An 18,426-nucleotide genomic window follows, 5' to 3' on the forward strand; every position below is an offset into this window, starting at 1 on the left:
GGGAACGGGTTAGTGATAGCGTACGGGTTATGATTAGGGGACGGGTTCTCGTAAGGCTTCGGGGAAGGGTTAGGGTTAGGGTTTGGGCTAGGGTTAGGGTTAGGGGACGGGGTCAGTTTAGGGTCCAGGTGAGGTTACGACAATGGTTTAGGGTGAGCGTACGTGTGAGGGAACGGTTTAGAGTTAGCGTACGGGTTAGGATTAGGGGACGGGTTAGGGTAAGGCTTCAGGGAAGGGTTAGGGTTACGGTTCGGGCTAGGGTTAGGGTTAGGGGATGGGGACGCTTTAGGGTTGAGGTGAGGGTACGAAAACGGTTTAGAGGGAGCGTACGTTTGAGGGCACGGGTTAGTGTTAGCGTACAGGTTAGGATTAGCAGACGTGTTAGGGTAAGGCTTCGGGGAATGGTTAGGGTTAGGGTTCGGGCTAGGGTTAGGGTTAGGAGACGGGGACGGTTTAGGGTCCAGGTTAGGGTACGACAACGGTTTAGGGTGAGCGTATGTGTGAGAGCATGGGTTAGTGTTAGCGTAGGGGTTAGGATTAGGGGACGGGTTAGTGTACCGCTTAGGGGAAGAGTTAGGATTCAGGCTAGGGTTAGGGTTAGTGGACGGGGATGGTTTAGTGTCCAGGTGAGGGTACGACAACGGTTTAGGGTGAGCGTACGTGTGAGGGCACAGGTTAGTGTTATCGTACGGGTTAGGATTAGGGTACGGTTTAGGGTAAGGCTTCGGGGAAGTGTTAGGGTTAGGGTTCGGGTTAGGGTTAGGGTTAGGGGACGGGGACGGTTTACGGTCCAGGTAAAGTTACAACAACTGTTTAGGGTGAACGTACGTGTGAGGCCATGGGTTAATGTTAGCGAACGGGTTAGGATTATGGGACGTGTTAAGGTAAGGCTTCGGGGAAGGATTAGGGTTAGGGTTCAGACTAGGGTTAGGGTTAGGGGACGGGGACGGTTTAGGATCCAGGTGAGGGTAGGACAACGGTTTAGGGTGAGCGTACGTGTGAGGGCACAGGTTAGTGTTAGCGTACGGATTAGGATTAGGGGACAGGTTAGTGTAAGGCTTCGGGGAAGGGTTAGGGTTAGAGTTCGGGCTAGGGTTAGGGTTAGGGGATGGGGACGGTTTAGGGTCCAGGTGAGTGTACGACAATGGTTTAGGGTGAGCGTACGTGTGAGGGCACTGGTTAGTGTTAGCGTACGGGTTAGGATTAGGGGATGGGTTAGGGTAAGGCTTCGGGGAAGATTTAGGGTAAGGTTTCGGGCTAGGGTTAGGTTTAGGGGATGGGGACGGTTTAGGGTCCAGGTGAGGGTACGACAACGGTTTAGGGTGAGTGTACGTGCGAGGGCACGGGATAGTGTTAGCTTACGGGTTAGGATTAGGGGACAGTTTAGGGTAAGGCTTCGGGGAAGCGTTAGGGTTAGGGTTCGGACTAGGGTTAGGGTTAGGTGACGGGGACGGTTTAGGGTCCAGGTGAGGGTACGACAATGGTTTAGGTTGAGCATACGTGTGAGGGCACGGGTTAGTGTTGGCGTACGTGTTAGGAGTAGGGGACGGGTTAGGGTAAGGCTTCGCGGAAGGTTTAGGGTTAGGGTTCGGGCTACGGTTAGGTTTAGGGGACGGGGACAGTTTAGGGTCCAGGTGAGGGTACGACAACGGTTTAGGTTGAGCATACGTGTGAGTGCACGGGTTAGTGTTAGCGTGCGGGTTGGGATTAGGGGACGGGTTAGGGTAAGGCTTCGGGGAAGGGTTAGGGTTAGTGTCGGGCTAGGGTTAGGCATAGGGGACGGGGACGGTTTAGGGTTCAGGTGAGTGTACAACAAAGGATTAGGGTGAGTGTACGTGTGAGGGCACAGGTTAGTGCTAGCGTATGGGTTAGGAATAGGGGACGGGTTCGAGTAAGGCTTCGGGGAAGTGTTAGGGTTAGGGTTTGGGCTAGGGTTAGGGTTAAGGGACTGGGACGGTTTAGGTTCCAGGTGAGGGTACGACAACGGTTAAGGGTGAGCGTACGTGTGAGGGCGCGTGTTAGTGTTAGCGTACGGGTTAGGATTAGGGTACGGGTTAGGGTAAGGCTTCGGTGAAGGGTTAGTTTTAGGGTTCGGGCTAGGCTTAGGGTTAGGGGACAGGGACGGCTTAGGGTCCAGGTGAGGGTACGACAACGGTTTAGGTTGAGCGTATGTGTGTGTGCACGGGTTACTGTTAGCGTACGGGTTAGGATTAGGGGACGGGTTCGGGTAAGGCTTCGGGGAAGGTTTAGGTTTAGGGTTTGGGTTAGGGTTAGGGTTAGGTGACGGGGACGGTTTAGGTTCCAGGTGAGGGTACGACAACGGTTTACGGTGAGCATACGTGTGAGGGCACGAGTTAGTGTTAGCGTACGGGTTAGGATTAGGGGACGGGTTCGTGTAAGGCTTTCGGGAAGGTTTAGAGTTTGGGTTCGGGCTAGGCTTAGGTTTAGGGGATGGGGACGGTTTAGGGTCCAGGTGAGGGTATGATAACCGTTCAGGGTGAGCGTACGTGTGAGCGCACGGGTTAGTTTTACCGAAAGAGTTAGGATTAGGGGACGTGTTAGGGAAAGGGGAAGTGTTAGGGTTCGGGCTAGGGTTAGGGTTAGGGGACGGGGACGGTTTAGGGTCTAGGTGAGGGTACGACAACGGTTAAGTGTGAGCGTACATGTGAGGGCACGGGTTAGTGTTAGCGTATGGGTTAGCATTAGGGGACAGGTTAGGGTAAGGCTTCGGGGAAGGGTTAGGGTTCAGGCTAGGGTTAGGGTTCGGGGACGGGGACGGTTTAGGGTCCAGGATAGGGTACGACAACGGTTTAGGGTGAGCGAATGTGTGAGGGCACGGGTTAGTGTTAGTCTGCGGTTTAGGATTACGGGACGGGTTAGCGTAAGGCTTCGGGGAAGGGTTAGGGTTCGGGCTAGAGTTAGGGTTAGGGGACGGGGACGGTTTAGGGTCAAGGTGAGGGTATGACTACGGTTTAGGGTGAGCGTACGTGTGAGGCCATGGGTTAGTGTTAGCGTACGTGTTAGGATTAGGGGACGGGTTCGGGTAAGGCTTCGGGATAGGGTAAGGGTTAGCATTCGGGCTAGGGTTTGGGTTAGGGGACGGGGACAGTTTAGGGTCCAGGTGAGTGTACGACAAAGGTTTATCATGAGCGTTCGTGTGAGGTCACGGGTTAGTGTTAGCGTACGGGGTAGGATTAGGGGACAGGTTCGTGTAAGGCTTTCGGGAAGGTTTAGAGTTTGGGTTCTGGCTAGGCTTATGGTTAGGGGATGGGGACGGTTTAGGGTCCAGGTGAGGGTATGATAACGGTTTAGGGTGAGCGTACGTGTGAGGGCACGGGTTAGGTTTACCGAACGAGTTAGGATTAGGGGACGGGTTAGGGGAAGGGGAAGTGTTAGGGTTCGAGCTAGGGTTAGGGTTAGGGGACGGGAACGGTTTAGGGTCCAGGTGAGGGCACGACACGGTTGGGTGAGACTACATGTGAGGGCAAGGGTTAGTGTTAGCGAACGGTTTAGGATTACAGGACGCGTTAAGGTAAGGCTTCGGGGAAGGGTTAGGGTGAGGGTTCGGGCTAGGGTTAGAGTTAGGGGACGGGGATGGTTTAGGTTGCAGGTGAGGGTACGACAACAGTTTAGGGTGAGCGTACGTGTGATGGCATGGGTTAGTGTTAGCGTATGGGTTAGGATCAGGGAACCGGTTCGGGTAAGGCTTCCGGGAAGGGTTAGTTTTACGGTTCGGGCTAGGGTTAGGGTTAGGGGACGGGGAAGGTTTAGGGTCCAGGTGATGGTACGACAACGGTTTAGGGTGAGCGTACGTGTCAGGGCACGGGTTAGTTTTAGCGTACGGTTAGGATTAGGGGACGGGTTAGGGTAAGGCTTCGGGGAAGAGTTAGGGTTCGGTGTAGGTTTAGGGTTAGGGGACGGGAACATTTTAGGGTCCAGGTGAGGGTACGACAACAGTTTAGGGTGAGTGTATATGTGCGGGCACGGGTTAGTGTTAGCGTAAGGGTTTGGATTAGGGGACGGGTTAGGGTAAGACTTCGGGGAAGGGTTAGGGTTAGGGGATGGGGACGTTTTAGGGTCCAGGTTAGGGTACGACAACGGTTTACGGTGAGCGTATGTGTGAGGGCACGGGTTAGTGTTAGCGTACGGGTTAGGATTAGGGGACAGGTTAGGGTAAGGCTTCGGGGAACTGTTAGGGTTCGGGCTAGGGTTAGGGTTAGGGGACGGGGATGGTTTAGGGTCCAGGTGAGGGTACGACAACGGTTTAGGGTGAGCGTAAGTGTGAGGGCACGTGTAAGTGTTAGCGTACGGGTTAGGATTAGGGAACTGGTTAGGGTAAGGCTTCGGGGAAGTGTTAGGGTTCGGGCTAGGGTTACTTTTAGGGTACCGGGACAGTTTAGGTTCCAGGAGAGGGCACGACAATGGTTTAGGGTGAGAGTACGTGTGAGGGCAAGGGTTAGTGTTGGCGTGCGGGTTAGGATTAGGGGACGGGTTCGGGTAAGGCTTTGTGGAAGGATTAGTGTTAGGGTTCGGGCTAGGGTTAGGGTTAGAGGATGGGGACGGTTTAGGGTCCAGGTGAGGGCATGACAACGGTTTAGGGTGAGCGTACGTGTGAGGGCATGGGTTAGTGTTAGCGTACGGGTTAGGATTAGGGGACGGGTTAGGGTAAGGCTTCGGAGAAGTGTTAGGGTTAGGGTTCGGGCTAGGCTTAGGGTTAGGGGACGGGGACGGTGTTGCGTCAAGGTGAGGGTACGACAACGGTTTAGGGTGACCGTACTGGTGAGGGCACTGATTATTGTTAGCATACGCGTTAGGATTAGGGGACAGGTTAGGGTAAGGCTTCGGGGAAGAGTTAGGGTTACGGTTCGAGCTAGGGTTAGGGTTAGGGGACTGGGACGGTTTAGTGTTCAGGTGAGGGTAGGACAACAGTCTAGGGTGAGCGTACGTGTGAGGGCATGGTTTAGTGTTAGCATACGGGTTAGGATTAGGGGACGGATTCGGGTAAGGATTCCTGGAAACGTTAGGATTAGGGTTCACGCTAACGTTAGGGTTAGGGGATGGGGACGGTTTGGGTTCCAGGTGAGGGTACGACAACAGTTTAGGGTGAGCGTACGTGTGAGGGTACGGGTTAGTTTTTGCGTTCGGGTTAGGATTATGGGACGGGTTTGGGTAAGGCTTCGGGGAAGGGTTAGGGTTAGGGTTCGGGCTAGGGTTATTGTTAGGGGACGGGGACGGTTTAGGGTGCAGGTGAGGGTACGACAATGATTTAGGTTGAGCGTACGTGTGAGGGCACGGGTTAGTGTTAGCGTACGGGTTAGGATTAGGGGACGTGTTAGGGTAAGGCTTCACGGAAGGGTTAGCGTTAGGGTTCGGGCTAGGTTTAGGGTTAGGGGACGGGGACGGTTTTGGGTCCAGGTGAGAGTACGACAACTGTTTAGGGTGAGCGTACATGTGAGGGCACGGTTTAGTTTTAGCGTATGGGTTAGAATTTGGGGAAGGTTTAGTGTAAGGCTTCGGGGAAAGGTTATGGTTAGGTTTCGGGCTAGGGTTAGGGTTTGGGGAGCGGACGGTTTAGGGTCCAGGTCAGGGTACAAAAACAGTTTAGGGTGAGCGTATGTGTGAGGGCACGGGTTAGTGTTAGCGTAGTGGTTAGGATTACGGGACGGGTTCGGGTAAGGCTTCATGAATGATTAGGGTTAGGGTTCGGGCTACGGTTAGGGTTAGGGAACGGGGACGGTTTAGGGTCCAGGTGACGGTACGACATTGGTTTAGAGTCAGTGTACGTGTGAGGGCACGGGTTAGTGTTAGCGTACGGGTTAGGATTAGGGGACCGGTTCGGGTAAGGCTTCGGGGCAGGGTTAGGGATAGGGTTCGGGCTAGGTTTAGGGCTAGGTGACGGGGACGGTTTAGGGTCCAGGTGAGGGTACGACAACGGTTTAGGGTGAGCGTACGTATGAGGGCACGGATTAGTGTTAGCGTACGGGTTAGGATTAGGGGACGGGTTAGGGTAAGGATTTGGGGAAGGGTTAGGGTTAGGGTTCGGGCTAGGTTTAGGGTTAGGGGACGGGGACGGTTTAGGGTCCAGGTGAAGGGACGACAACGGTTTAGGGTGAGCGTACGTGTGAGCGCATGGGTTAGTGTTAGCGTACGGGTTATGATTAGGGGACGGGTTAGGGTAAGGCTTCGGGGAAGTGTTAGGGTTAGGGTTTGGGCTAGGGTTAGGGATAGGAGACGGGGACGGTTTAGGGTCCAGGTGAAGGTACGACAACAGTTTACGGTGAGCATACGTGTGAGGGCACGGGTTAGTGTTAGCGTACGAGTTAGGATTAGGGGACGGGTACGGGTAAGGCTTCGGGGAAGGGTTAGGTTTAGCATTCGGGCTAGGGTTAGTGTTAGGGGACAGGGACGGTCTAGGGTCCAGGTGAGGGTACGACAACGGTTTAGGGTGAGCCTACGTGTGAGTACACGGGTTAATGTTAGCGTACGGGTTAAGATTAGGGGACGGGTTAGGGTAAGGCTTCGGGGAAGTGTTAGGGTTAGGGTTCGGGCTAGGGTTAGGGTTAGGTGACGGGGATGGTTTAGGGTCCAGGTGAGGGTACGACAACGGTTTAGGGTGAGCGTACGTGTGAGGACACGGGTTAGTGTTAGGGTATGGGTTAGGATTAGAGGACGGGTTCGGGTAAGGCTACGGGGAAGGGTTAGGGTTAGGGTTCGGTCTAGGGTTAGGTTTAGGGGACGGGGACGGTTTAGGGTCCAGGTGAGGTTACGACAACGGTTTAGGGTGAGCGTACGTGTGAGAGCACAGGTTTGTGTTAGCGTACGGGTTAGAAGTACGGGACGTGTTAGGGTAAGGCTTCGGGGAAGGGTTAGGGTTAGGGTTCGGGCTAGGGTTAGTGTTAGGGGACGGGGATGGTTTAGGGTCCATGTGAGGGTACGATAATGGTTAAGGTTGAGCGTACGTGTGAGGGCATGGGTTACTGTTAGCGTACGGTTTAGGATTAGGGGACGGGTTAGGGTAAGGCTTTGGGGAAGGGTTAGGGTTAGGGTTCGGGCTAGTGTTAGGGTTAGGGTACGGGGACGGTTTAGGATCCAGGTGAGTGTACGACAACGGTTTAGGTTGTGTGTATGTGTGAGGGCACGGGTTAGTGTTAGCGTACGGGTTACGATTGGGTGACGGGTTAGAGTAAGGATTTGGGGAAGGGTTAGGGTTAGGGTTCGGGCTACGGTTAGGGTTAGGAGATGGGGACGGTTTAGGGTCCAGGTGAAGGTACGACAACGGTTTACGGTGAGCGTACGTGTGAGGGCACGGGTTAGTGTTAGCGTACGGGTTAGGATTAGGGGACGGGTACGGGTAAGGCTTCGGGGAAGGGTTAGGGTTAGCATTCTGGCTAGGGTTAGGGTTAGGGGACGGGGACGGTTTAGGGCCAGGTGAGGGTACGACAACGGTTTAGGGTGAGCGAACGTATGAGGGCATGGGTTAGTGTTCACGTAAGGGTTAGGATTAGGGGACGAGTTAGGGTAAGGCTTTGGGGAAGTTTTAGGGTTAGAGTTCTGGCTACGGTTAGGGTTAGGGGACGGGGATGGTTTAGGGTCAAGGTGAGGGTACGACAACGGTTTAGGGTGAGAGTACGTGTGAGGGCACGGGTTAGTGTTAGCGTACGGGTTAGGATTAGGGGACGGGTTCGGGTAAGGCTTCGGGGAAGGGTTAGGGTTAGCGTTGAGGCAAGGGTTAGGGTTAGGGTTAGGGGACGGGGACGGTTTAGGGTGCAGGTGAGGGTACGACAACGGTTTAGGGTGAGCGTACGTGTGAGTGCACGGGTTAGTGTTAGCGTACAGGTTAGGATTAGGGGACGGGTTCGGGTAAGGCTTCGGGGAAGGGTTAGGGTTAGGGTTCGGTCTAGGGTTAGGGTTAGGGGATGGGGACGGTTTAGGGTCCAGGTGAGGGTACGACAACGGTTTAGGGTGAGCGTACTGGTGAGGGCACTGATTATTGTTAGCATACGCGTTAGGATTAGGGGACGGGTTAGGGTAAGGCTTCGGGGAAGGGTTAGGTTTAGGGTTCCGGCTAGGGTTAGGGTTAGGGGACGGGGATGGTTTAGGGTCCAGGTGAGAGTAGGAAAACGGTTTAGGGTGAGCGTACGTGTGAGGGCACGGGGTAGTGTTTGGGTACGGGTTAGGATTAGGGGACGGGTTCTCGTAAGGCTTCGGGGAAGGGTTAGGGTTAGGTTTTGGGCTAGGGTTAGGGTTAGCGGACGGGGAGGGTTTAGGGTGCAGGTAATGGTACGACAACGGATTAGGGTGAGCGTACGTGTGAGGGCATGGGTTAGTGTTAGCGTACGTGTTAGGAGTCGCGGAAGGGTTAGTGTAAGGCTTCGGAGAAGGGTTAGGGTTAGGGTTCGGACTAGGGTTTGGCTTAGGGGACGGGGATGGTTTAGGGTCCAGGTGAGGGTACGACAACGGTTTAGGGTGAGCGTACGTGTGAGGGCACGGGTTAGTGTTAGCGTACGGGTTAGGATTAGGGGACGTGTTAGGGTAAGGGTTCGGGGAAGGCTTTCGGGAAGATTTAGGGTTTGGTTTCGGGCTAGGCTTAGGCTTAGGGGATGGGGAAGGTTTAGGGTCCAGGTGAGGGTATGATAACGGTTTAGGATGAGCGTATGTGTGAGGGCATGGGTTAATTTTAGCGTACGGGTTAGGATTAAGGGACGGGTTAGTGGAAGGGGAAGGGTTAGGTTTCGGGCTAGGGTTAGTGTTAGGAGACGGGGACGGTTTAGGTTCCAGGTGAGGGTAGGACAATGGTTTAGGGTGAGCGTACGTGTGAGGGCACGGGTTAGTGTTAGCGTACGGGTTAGGATTAGGGGACGTGTTAGGGTAAGGGTTCGGGGAAGGCTTAGGGTTAGGGTTTGGGCTAGGTTTACGGTTAGAGGACGGGGACGGTTTAGGGTCCAGGTGAGGGTACGACAACAGTTTAGGTTGTGCGTACGTGTGAGGGCACGGGTTAGTGTTAGCGTACGGTTTAGGATTAGGGAACGGGTTCAGGTAAAGCTTCAGGGAACGGTTAGCGTTAGGGTTCGGGCTAGGGTTAGGGTTAGGGGACGGGGACGGTCTAGGGTCCAGGTAAGTGTACAACAACGGTTTAGGGTGAGCGTACGTGTGAATGCACGGGTTAGTGTTAGCGTATGGGTTAGGATTAGGGGACGGGTTCGGGTAAGGCTTCGGGGAAGGGTTAGTGTTAGGATTCGGGCTAGGGTTAGGGATAGGGGACGGGGACGGTTTAGGCTCCAGGTGACGGTACGACAATGGTTTAGGGTGAGCGTACGTGTGAGGGCACTGGTTAGTGTTAGCGTACGGGTTAGGATTAGGGGATGTGTTAGTGTAAGTCTTCACGGAAGGGTTAGGGTTAGGGTTCGGGCTAGGGTTAGGTTAGGGGACGGGGACGGTTTAGGGTCCAGGTGAGGGTACGACAACGGTTTAGGGTGAGCATACGTGTGAGGGCAAGGTTTAGTGTTAGCGTACGGCTTAGGATTAGGGGACGGGTTAGGGTAAGGCTTCGGGGAAGGGTAGGGGTTAGGGTTCTGGCTAGGGTTAGGGTTAGGGGATGGGGACGGTTTAGGGTCCAGGTGAGTGTACGACAACGGTTTAGGGTGAGCGTACGTGTGAGGGCACGGGTTAGTGTTAGTGTACGGGTCAGGATTAGGGGATGGGTTAGCGTAAGGCTTCGGGGAAGGGTTAGGGTTAGGGTTCGGGCTAGGTTTAGGGTTAAGGGACGGGGACGGTTTACGGTCCAGGTGAGGGTACGACAACGGTTTAGGGTGAGCGTACGTTTGAATGCACGGGTTAGTGTTAGCGTATGGGTTAGGATTAGGGGACGGGTTCGGGTAAGGCTTCGGGGAAGAGTTAGGGTTAGGGTTAGTCTAGGGTTAGGGTCAGGAGACGGGGACGGTTTAGGGTCCAGGTGAGGGTACGACAACGGTTTAGGGCGAGCGTACGTGTGAGGATATGGGTTAGTGTTAGCGTATGGGTTAAGATTAGGGGACGGGTTGGGGGAAGTGTTAGCGTTAGGGTTCGGGCTAGGTTTAGGGTTAGTTGACGGGGACGGTTTACGGTCCAGGTGAGGGTACGACAACGGTTTAGGGTGAGCGTACGTGTGCGGGCACAGATTAGTGTGAGCGTATGCGTTAGGATAAGGGACGGGTTTGGGTAAAGCTTCGCGGAAGGGTTAGGGTTAGGTTTCGGGCTAGGGTTAGGGTTAGGGGACTGGGAAGGTTTAGTGTTCACCTGAGGGTAGGACGATGGTTTAGGGTGAGCGTACGAGTGTGGGCATGGGTTAGTGTTAGGGTACGTGTTAGGATTAGGGGACGGGTTAGGGTAAGGCTACGAGGAAGGGTTAGGTTTAGGGTTAGGGCTAGGGTTAGAGTTAGGGGACGGGGACGGTCTAGGGTCCAGGTAAGGGTACTACAACGGTTTAGGGTGCGCGTACGTGTGAGTGCACGGGTTAGTGTTAGCGTACGGGTTAGGATTTGGGGACTTGTAAGGCTTCGGGGAAGGGTTAGGGTTAGGGTTCAGGCTAAGGTTAGGGTTAGGGGACGGGGACGGTTTAGGGTCCAGGTGAGGGTACGACAACGGTTTAGTGTGAGCGTACGTGTGAGGGCACGTGTTAGTGTTAGGGTATGGGTTAGGATTAGGGGACGGTTTAGGGTAAGGCTTCGGGGAAGGTTTAGGGTAAGGGTTCGGGTTAGGGTTAGGTTTAGGGAACAGGGACGGTTTAGGGTCCAGTTGAGGGTACAACAACGGTTTAGGGTGAGCGTACGTGTGAGGGCACGGGTTAGTGTTAGCTTTCGGGTTAGGATTAGGGGACGCGTTAGGGTAAGGCTTCGGGGAAGTGTTAGGGTTACGGTTCGGGCTAGGGTTAGGGTTAGTGGACGGGGACGCTTTAGGGGACGAGTTGAGGGTACGACAACGGTTTACGGTGAGCGTACGTGTGAGGGCACAGGTTAGTGTTAGTGTACGGTTTAAGATTAGGGGACAGGTTCGGGTAAGGGTTCTGGGAAGGGTTAGTGTTAGGGTTCGGGCTAGAGTTAGGGTTAGGGGACGGGGACGGTTTAGGGTCCAGGTGAGGGTACGACAACGGTTCAGGGTGAGTGTACGTGTGAGGGCACGGGTTAGTGTTTGCGTACTGGTGAAGATTAGGTGACGGGTTAGGGTAAGGCTTCAGGGAAGGGTTAGGGTTAGGGTTCGGCCTAGGGTTACGGTTAGGGGACCGGGACGCTTTAGGGTCCAGGTGAGGGTAAGACAACGGTTTACGGTGAGTGTACGTGTGAGGGCACGGATTAGTGTTACCATACGGTTTAGGATTAGGGGACGTGTTCGGGTAAAGCATCGGGGAAGGGTTAGGGTTAGGGTTCGGGCTAGGGTTAGGGTTAGGGGATGGGGACTGTTTAGGGTCCAGGTGAGTGTACGACAACGGTTTAGGGTGAGCGTACGTGTGAGGGCACGGGTTAGTGTTAGCGTACGGGTCACGATTAGGGTATGTGTTAGCGTAAGGCTTCGGGGAAGGGTTAGGGTTAGGGTTCGGGCTAGGTTTAGGGTTAGGGGACGGGGACGGTTTACAGTCCAGGTGAGGGTACGACAACGGTTTAGGGTGAGCGTACGTGTGAATGCACGGGTTAGTATTAGCATATGGGTTAGGATTAGAGGACGGGTTCGGGTAAGGCTTCGGGGAAGTGTTAGGGTTAGGGTTAGTCTAGGGTTAGGGTCAGGAGACGGGGACGGTTTAGGGTCCAGGTGAGGGTACGACAACGGTTTAGGGCGAGCGTACGTGTGAGGATACGGGTTAGTGTTAGCGTATGGGTTAAGATTAGGGGACGGGTTGGGGTAAGGGAAAGGGTTAGGGTTAGGGGACGGGGATGGTTTAGGGTCCAGGTGAGGGACCGCCAACGGTTTAGGGTGACCGTACGTGTGAGGGCACGGGTTAGTGTTAGCGTACGGGTTAGGATTAGGGGATGCGTTAGTGTAAGGCTTCGGGTAAGCTTTAGTGTTAGGTTTAGAGCTAGAGTTAGCTTTAGGGGACGGAGACGGTTTATGGTACAGGTTAGCGTACGACAACGTCTTAGGGTGAGCGTACGTGTGAGGGTACGGGTTATTGTTAGCGTAAGGGTTAGGATTAGAGAACTGGTTAGGCCGAGGCTTCGGGTAAGGGCTTGGTTTAAGGTTAGGGCTAGTGTTAGGGTTAGGGGACAGGGACGGTTTACGGTTCAGTTTAGGGTACGACAACGGTTTAGGGTGAGCGTACGTGTTAGGGTAGGCTTTAGTGTTAGTGTAGTGGTTAGGGTTATGGGGCGGGTTAGGGTAAGGCTTCAGGGAAGGGTTAGGGTTAGGGTTCGGGCTAGGCTTAGGGTTAGTGGACGGGGAAGGTTTAGGGTCCAGGTAGGGTACGACAACGGTTTAGGGTGAGCGTACGTGTGAGGGCATGGGTTAGTGTTAGCATACGGGTTAGGATTAGGGGACGCGTTAGGGTAAGGCTTCGGGTAAGTTTTAGTGTTAGGTTTAGAGCTAGGGTTAGCTTTAGGGGACGGAGACGGTTTATGGTACAGATTAGGGTACGACAACATCTTAGGGTGAGTGTACGTGTGAGGGTACGGGTTAGAGTTAGCGTAAGGGTTAGGATTAGAGAACAGGTTAGGCCGAGGCTTCGGGTAAGGGCTAGGTTTAAGGTTAGGGCTAGTGTTAGGGTTAGGGGACAGGGACGGTTTACAGTTCAGTTTAGGATACGACAACGGTTTAGGGTGAGCGTACGTGTTAGGGCACGCGTTAGTGTTGGCGTACGGGTTAGGATTAGGGGACGGGTTAGGGTAAGGCTTCGGGGAAAGGTTAGGGTTACGGTTCGGGCTAGGGTTAGGGTTAGGGGACGGGGACGGTTTAGGGTCCAGGTAGGGTACGACAATGGTTTAGGGTGAGCGTACGTGTGAGGGCACGGGTTAGTGTTAGCGTACGGTTTAGGATTAGGGGACGTGTTAGTGTAAGGCTTCGGGGAAGGGTTAGGGTTAGGGTTCGGGCTAGGGTTAGGGTTAGAGGACGGGGACTATTTAGGGTCCAGGTGAGGTACGACAATGGTTTAGGGTGAGCGTACGTGTGAGGGCACGGGTTAGTGTTAGTGTACGGGTTAGGATTAGGGGCGGGTTAGGGCAAGGCTTCGGGGAAGGGTTAGGGTTAGGGTTCGGGCTAGGGTTAGGGTTAGGGGACGGGGACGGTTTAGGGTCCAGGTGAGGGTACAACAACGGTTTAGGTTGAGCGTACGTGTGACGGCACGGGTTAGTGTTAGCGTACGGGTTAGGATTAGGGGACGTGTTCGGGTAAGGCTTCGGGGAAGGGTAAGTGTTAGGGTTCGGGCTAGGGTTAGTGTTAGGGGATCGGGACGGTTTAGGGTCCAGGTGAGGGTACGACAACGGTTTAGGGTGAGCGTACGTGTGGGTATAGTTTAGTGTTAGCATACGGGTTAGGATTAGGGGACGGGTTAGGGTAAGGCTTCGGGTAAGTGTTAGGGTTACAGTTAGAACTACGGTTAGTTTTAGGAGACGGGTACGTTTTAGGGTACAGGTTAGGCTATGACAATGGTTTAGGGTGAGCGTACATTTTCGGGTACGGTTTAGTGTTAGCATTTGAGTTAAGATTTGGGGATGTGTTAGGGTAAGGCTTTGGGTAAGGGTTAGGATTAGGGTTAGGGTTAGGGTTAGGGCGAGGGTTAGGTTTAAGGGACGGGGACGGTTTAGGGTACAGGTTAGGGTACGACAACGATTTAGGCTCAGTGTACGTGTTAGGGTACGGTTTAGTGTTAGCGTACTGGTTAGGATTAGGGGACGGGATAGGTTAAGGCTTCGGGCAAGAGTTAGGGTTAGGTTTAGGGCTAGGATTAGGGGACCGGGATGGTTTACGGTACAGGTTAGGATATGACAACGGTTTAGGGTGGCCGTACGTGTTATGGTATGGGTTAGTGTTAGCGTACGTGTTAGGATTAGGCGACGGGTTAGGGTAAGTCTTCGCGTCAGGGGTAGGGTTAGGGTTAGGGCTAGGGTTATGGTTACGGGACGGGGACGGTTTAAGGCAAAGGTGAGGGTACAACAACGGTTTAGTTTGAGCGTACGTGTAAGGGCACAGGTAGGTGTTAGCATACGGGTTAGGTTTAAGGGACGGGTTAGGGTAAGGCTTCGAGCAAGGGGTAGGGTTAGGGTTATGGTTAGGATTAGGGGACGGGGACGGTTTAGGGTACAGGTTAGGGTGCGACAACAGTTTAGGATGAGCATACGTGTGAGGGCATGGTTTACTGTTAGCGCATGGGGTAGGATTAGGGAACGGGTTAGGGTAAGGCTTCGGGTAAGGGTTAGGGTTAGGGTTAGGTTTAGGTAGCGGACAGGTATGGTTTAGGGTACAGGTTAGGGTACGACAATGATTTAGGGTGAGCGTACGTGTGAGGGCACTGGCTTGTGTTAGTGTACGGGTTATGATTAGGGGACGGGTTAGGGTAAGGCTTCGGGTAAGTGTTAGGGTTAGGGTTAGGGTTAGGTTTAGGGGATGGGGATGGTTTTGGGTACAGGTTAGGGTACGACAACGTTTTTGGGTTACCGTATATGTTAGGGTATGGATTAGTGTTAGCATACAGGTAGGTTTAGGGGACGTGTTAGTGTAAGGCTTCGCGTATGGTTTCGGGTAAGGGTTAGGTTTAGGTGTAGGGGACGGGGACGGTTTAGGGTACAGGTTAGGGTACGACAAGCTTTTAGGGTGAGCATACGTGTTAGGGTATGGGTTAGCGTTAGTGTACAGTTTAGGATTAGGGCACGGGTTAGGGTAAGGCTTCGGGTAACCGTTAGGTTTAGGATTAGGGTTAGTAGGCGGGGACGGTTTAAGTTACAGGTTATGTTACGACAACGGTTTAGGTTGAGCGTACGTGTTAGGGTACGGGTTAATTTTAGCGTACGGGTTAGGATTTGGGGATGGGTTAGGGTAAGGCTTCCGGTAAGGGTTAGTGTTAGGGATAGGGTTAGGTTTAGGGGACGGGGACGCTTTAGGGTACAGTTTAGGGTACGACAAACGTTTAGGTTGAGCGTACATGTTAGGGTATTGGATAGTGTTAGTGTATGGGTTAGGATTAGGGGAAGAGTTAGGGTAAGGCTTTGGGTAAGGGTTAGTGTTAGGATTAGGGTTAGGGTTAGGAGACTGGGATGGTTTGCGTACAGGTAAGGGTACGACAACTGTTTAGGGTGAGTGTACGTGTTGGGGTACGGGTTAGTGTTAGCAAACGGGTTAGGATTAGGGGATGGGATAGGTTATGGCTTCGGGTAATGGTTATGGTTAGGGTTAGGGTTAAGGTTAGTGGAAGGGGATGGTTTAGGGTACAGGTTATGGTACGGCAAAGTTTTAGCGTGAGTGTACATGTTAGGGTACGGGTTAGTGTTAGCGTACGGGTTAGGATTAAGTGACGTGTTAGGGTAAGGCTTCTGGTAAGGTTTAGGGTTAGGTTTAGGGTTAGTTGCAGGGGACGGGGAAGATTTAGGGTACAGGTTAGGGTACAACAACGGTTTAGGGTGAGCGTATGTGTGAGGGCACGGGTTTGTGTTAACGTACGGGTTAGGATTAGGGGACGGGTTAGGATAAAACTTCGGGTAAGGGTTAGGTTTAGGGTTAGGGATAGGGGACAGGGGCGGTTTAGGGTCCAGGTAAGGGTAGGACAACGGTTTAGGGTGAGCGTACGTGTGAGGGTACGGGTTAGTGTTAGCGCACTGGGTAGGATTAGTGTACGGGTTAGGGTAAGGCTTCGGGTAAGATTTAGGGTTAGGGTTAGGGTTAGTGTTAGGGTTAGGGGACGGGGACGGTTTAGGGTAACGGTTTAGGGTACGACAACGGTTTAGGGTGAGCGTCCGTGTGAGGGCACGTGTTAGTGTTAGCGTATGGGTTAGGATTAGGGGACGGGTTAGGGTAAGGCTTTGGGTAAGGGTTAGGGTTAGGGATAGGGTTAGCACTAGGGGACGGAGATGGGGATGGTTTAGAGTTACAGGTTAGGATACGACAACAGTTTAGGGTGAGCGTACGTGTGAGGGTATGGGTTAGTGTTTGTGTGAGGGTTAGTATTAGGGGACGGGTTACTGTAAGGCTTCGGGTAAGGGTTAGTGTTAGGGTTAGGGTCAGGGTTAGGAATCGGGGACTGTTTAGGGTACAGGTTAGGGTGCAACAACAGTTTAGGATGAGCGTTCGTGTGAGGGCATGGGTTAGTGTTAACCCATGGGTTAGAATTAGGTAACGGGTTAGTGTAAGGCTTCGGCTAAGGGTTAGGGTTAGGGTTAGGGTTAGGTAGGGGACGGGGATGGTTTAGGGTACAGGTTAGGGTACGACAATGATTTAGGGTGAGCGTACGTGTGAGGGCATGGGCTAGTGTTACTGTATGGGTTAAGATTAGGGGACGGGTTGGGGTAAGGCTTTGGGTAAGGGTTAGCGTTACGGTTACGGATACAGGATGGAGACGGGGACGGTTTAGGGTTAGGATTAGGGTTAGTTTTATGGTTAGGGTTAGGGTTAGGGGACGGGGATTGTTTAGGGTACAGGTTAGGGTACGACAACAGTTTAGGGTTAACGTACGTGTTAGGGTACATGTTAGTGTTAGCGTATGGGGTAGGATTAGGGGACGGGTTAGGGTAAGACTTCGGGTAAGGGTTAGGGTTACGGTTAGTGTTAGGGGATGGGGACAGTTTAGGGTTAGGGTTAGGGTTAGGGTTAGGGTTAGGGTTAGTTGTAGGGGACGGAGAAGGTTTAAGTTACAGGTTATGGCACGACAATGGTTTAGGTTGAGGGAACGTGTTAGGGTATGGGTTAGTGTTAGCTTACGGGTTAGGATTAGGGGTAGTGTTAGGGTAAGGCTTCGGGTAAGGGATAGGGTTAGGGTTAGGGTTAGGGTTAGGGGTAGGGGTAGGGGATATGGTCGGTTTATGGTACAGGTTAAGGTACGTGAAAGTTTTAGGGTGAGCGTGCGTGTTAGGGTACGTGTTAGTGTTAGCGTACGGGTTAGACTTAGAGGACGGGTTAGGGTAAGGCTTCTGGTAAGGTTTAGGGTTAGGGTTAGGATTAGGGTTAGGGGACGCGGACGGGGATGGTTTAGGGTACAGGTTAGGGTACGACAACGGTTTAGGTTTAGTGTATGTGTTAGGGTATGGATTAGTGTTAACATACGGGTTAGGACTAGGGGACGTGTTAGTGTAAGGCTTCGCGTATGGGTTAGGCTTAGGGTTAGGGTTAGGTGTAGGGGACAGGGATGGTTTAGGGTACAGGTTAGGGTACGCCAAGGTTTTAGGGTGAGCGTACGTGTTAGGGTATGGGTTAGCGTTAGTATACAGGTTAGGATTAGGGCACGGGTTAGGGTAAGGCTTCGGGTAACTGTTAGGTTTAGGGTTAGGGTTAGTAGACGGGGACGGTTTAAGGTACAGGTTAGGTTACGACAACGTTTTAGGGTGAGCGTACGTGTTAGGGTACGGGTTAGTTTTAGCGTACGGGTTAGGATTAGGGGACGGGTTAGGGTACGGCTTCAGGTAAGGGTTAGGTTTAGGTTTAGTGTTAGGGTTAGGGGACGGGGACCGTTTAGGGTACAAGCTAGGGTACGAAAACGGTTTAGGGTGAGCGTACGTGTAAGGGTACATGTTAGTGTTAGCGTACGTGTTAGTATTAGGCGATGGGTTAGGGTAAGGCTTCTCTTTTTCTGTGTGACTTTTTTCACTTAGAATCCTCGTACCTGAATCCACTCATTATGCTGCTACGGGCCTGATGACATAGCTTTCTTTGCTGAGTGATATTGAATTGTACGTAAGTACCACAACTTCTTTATCCGTTTATTGCTTTCTGTGATATTGAACTTGTACCGTAAACGAGGTTCTTGTAAACAGAGCCGTCCCAAATTTTGGGGTGGCTGTGTCTTTTTGATTTTAATTTCCCTAAGCTATAGGACCATATGTGGAATTGCCCTAGGCTCTGTTGCTTTGTTTTTTAGATGTTTCAGGGAACACCATACACTTCTCCAGAGTGGCTGTTGGCAATTTACATCCCGCCCATCAGCATAACAAGGCTCCCAGCTCTCCATGGCCTGTCCTGCCTTTCTGAATTTTATACTTTTTTCAGATGGCCCTTTTGACCGGGGGGCAATGAGACTTCATTGTAGTGCAGATTTCCTTTGCAAGCTTTCTTGCTTGGCCAAAAAGGGTGTATGCGTTTTTTCCTGAATATATTCAGGAAAAAACGCATACACCCGTTTTGGCCAAGTGCATCATTGTGGACGTTCTGCCTCTTTTCCTAGGCTTTACATGCAATTCCAGTCTACCTCCTGAAATCGGTTTCCTGCAATTCTGCCCCGCTTTCGAGTACTCTTGGCAGCCTTACTTCAATATATTTTTGGAC

The sequence above is a fragment of the Pseudorca crassidens genome, chromosome 1 (genome assembly GCF_039906515.1).
Source record: "Pseudorca crassidens isolate mPseCra1 chromosome 1, mPseCra1.hap1, whole genome shotgun sequence".
Lineage (NCBI taxonomy): Eukaryota > Metazoa > Chordata > Mammalia > Artiodactyla > Delphinidae > Pseudorca > Pseudorca crassidens.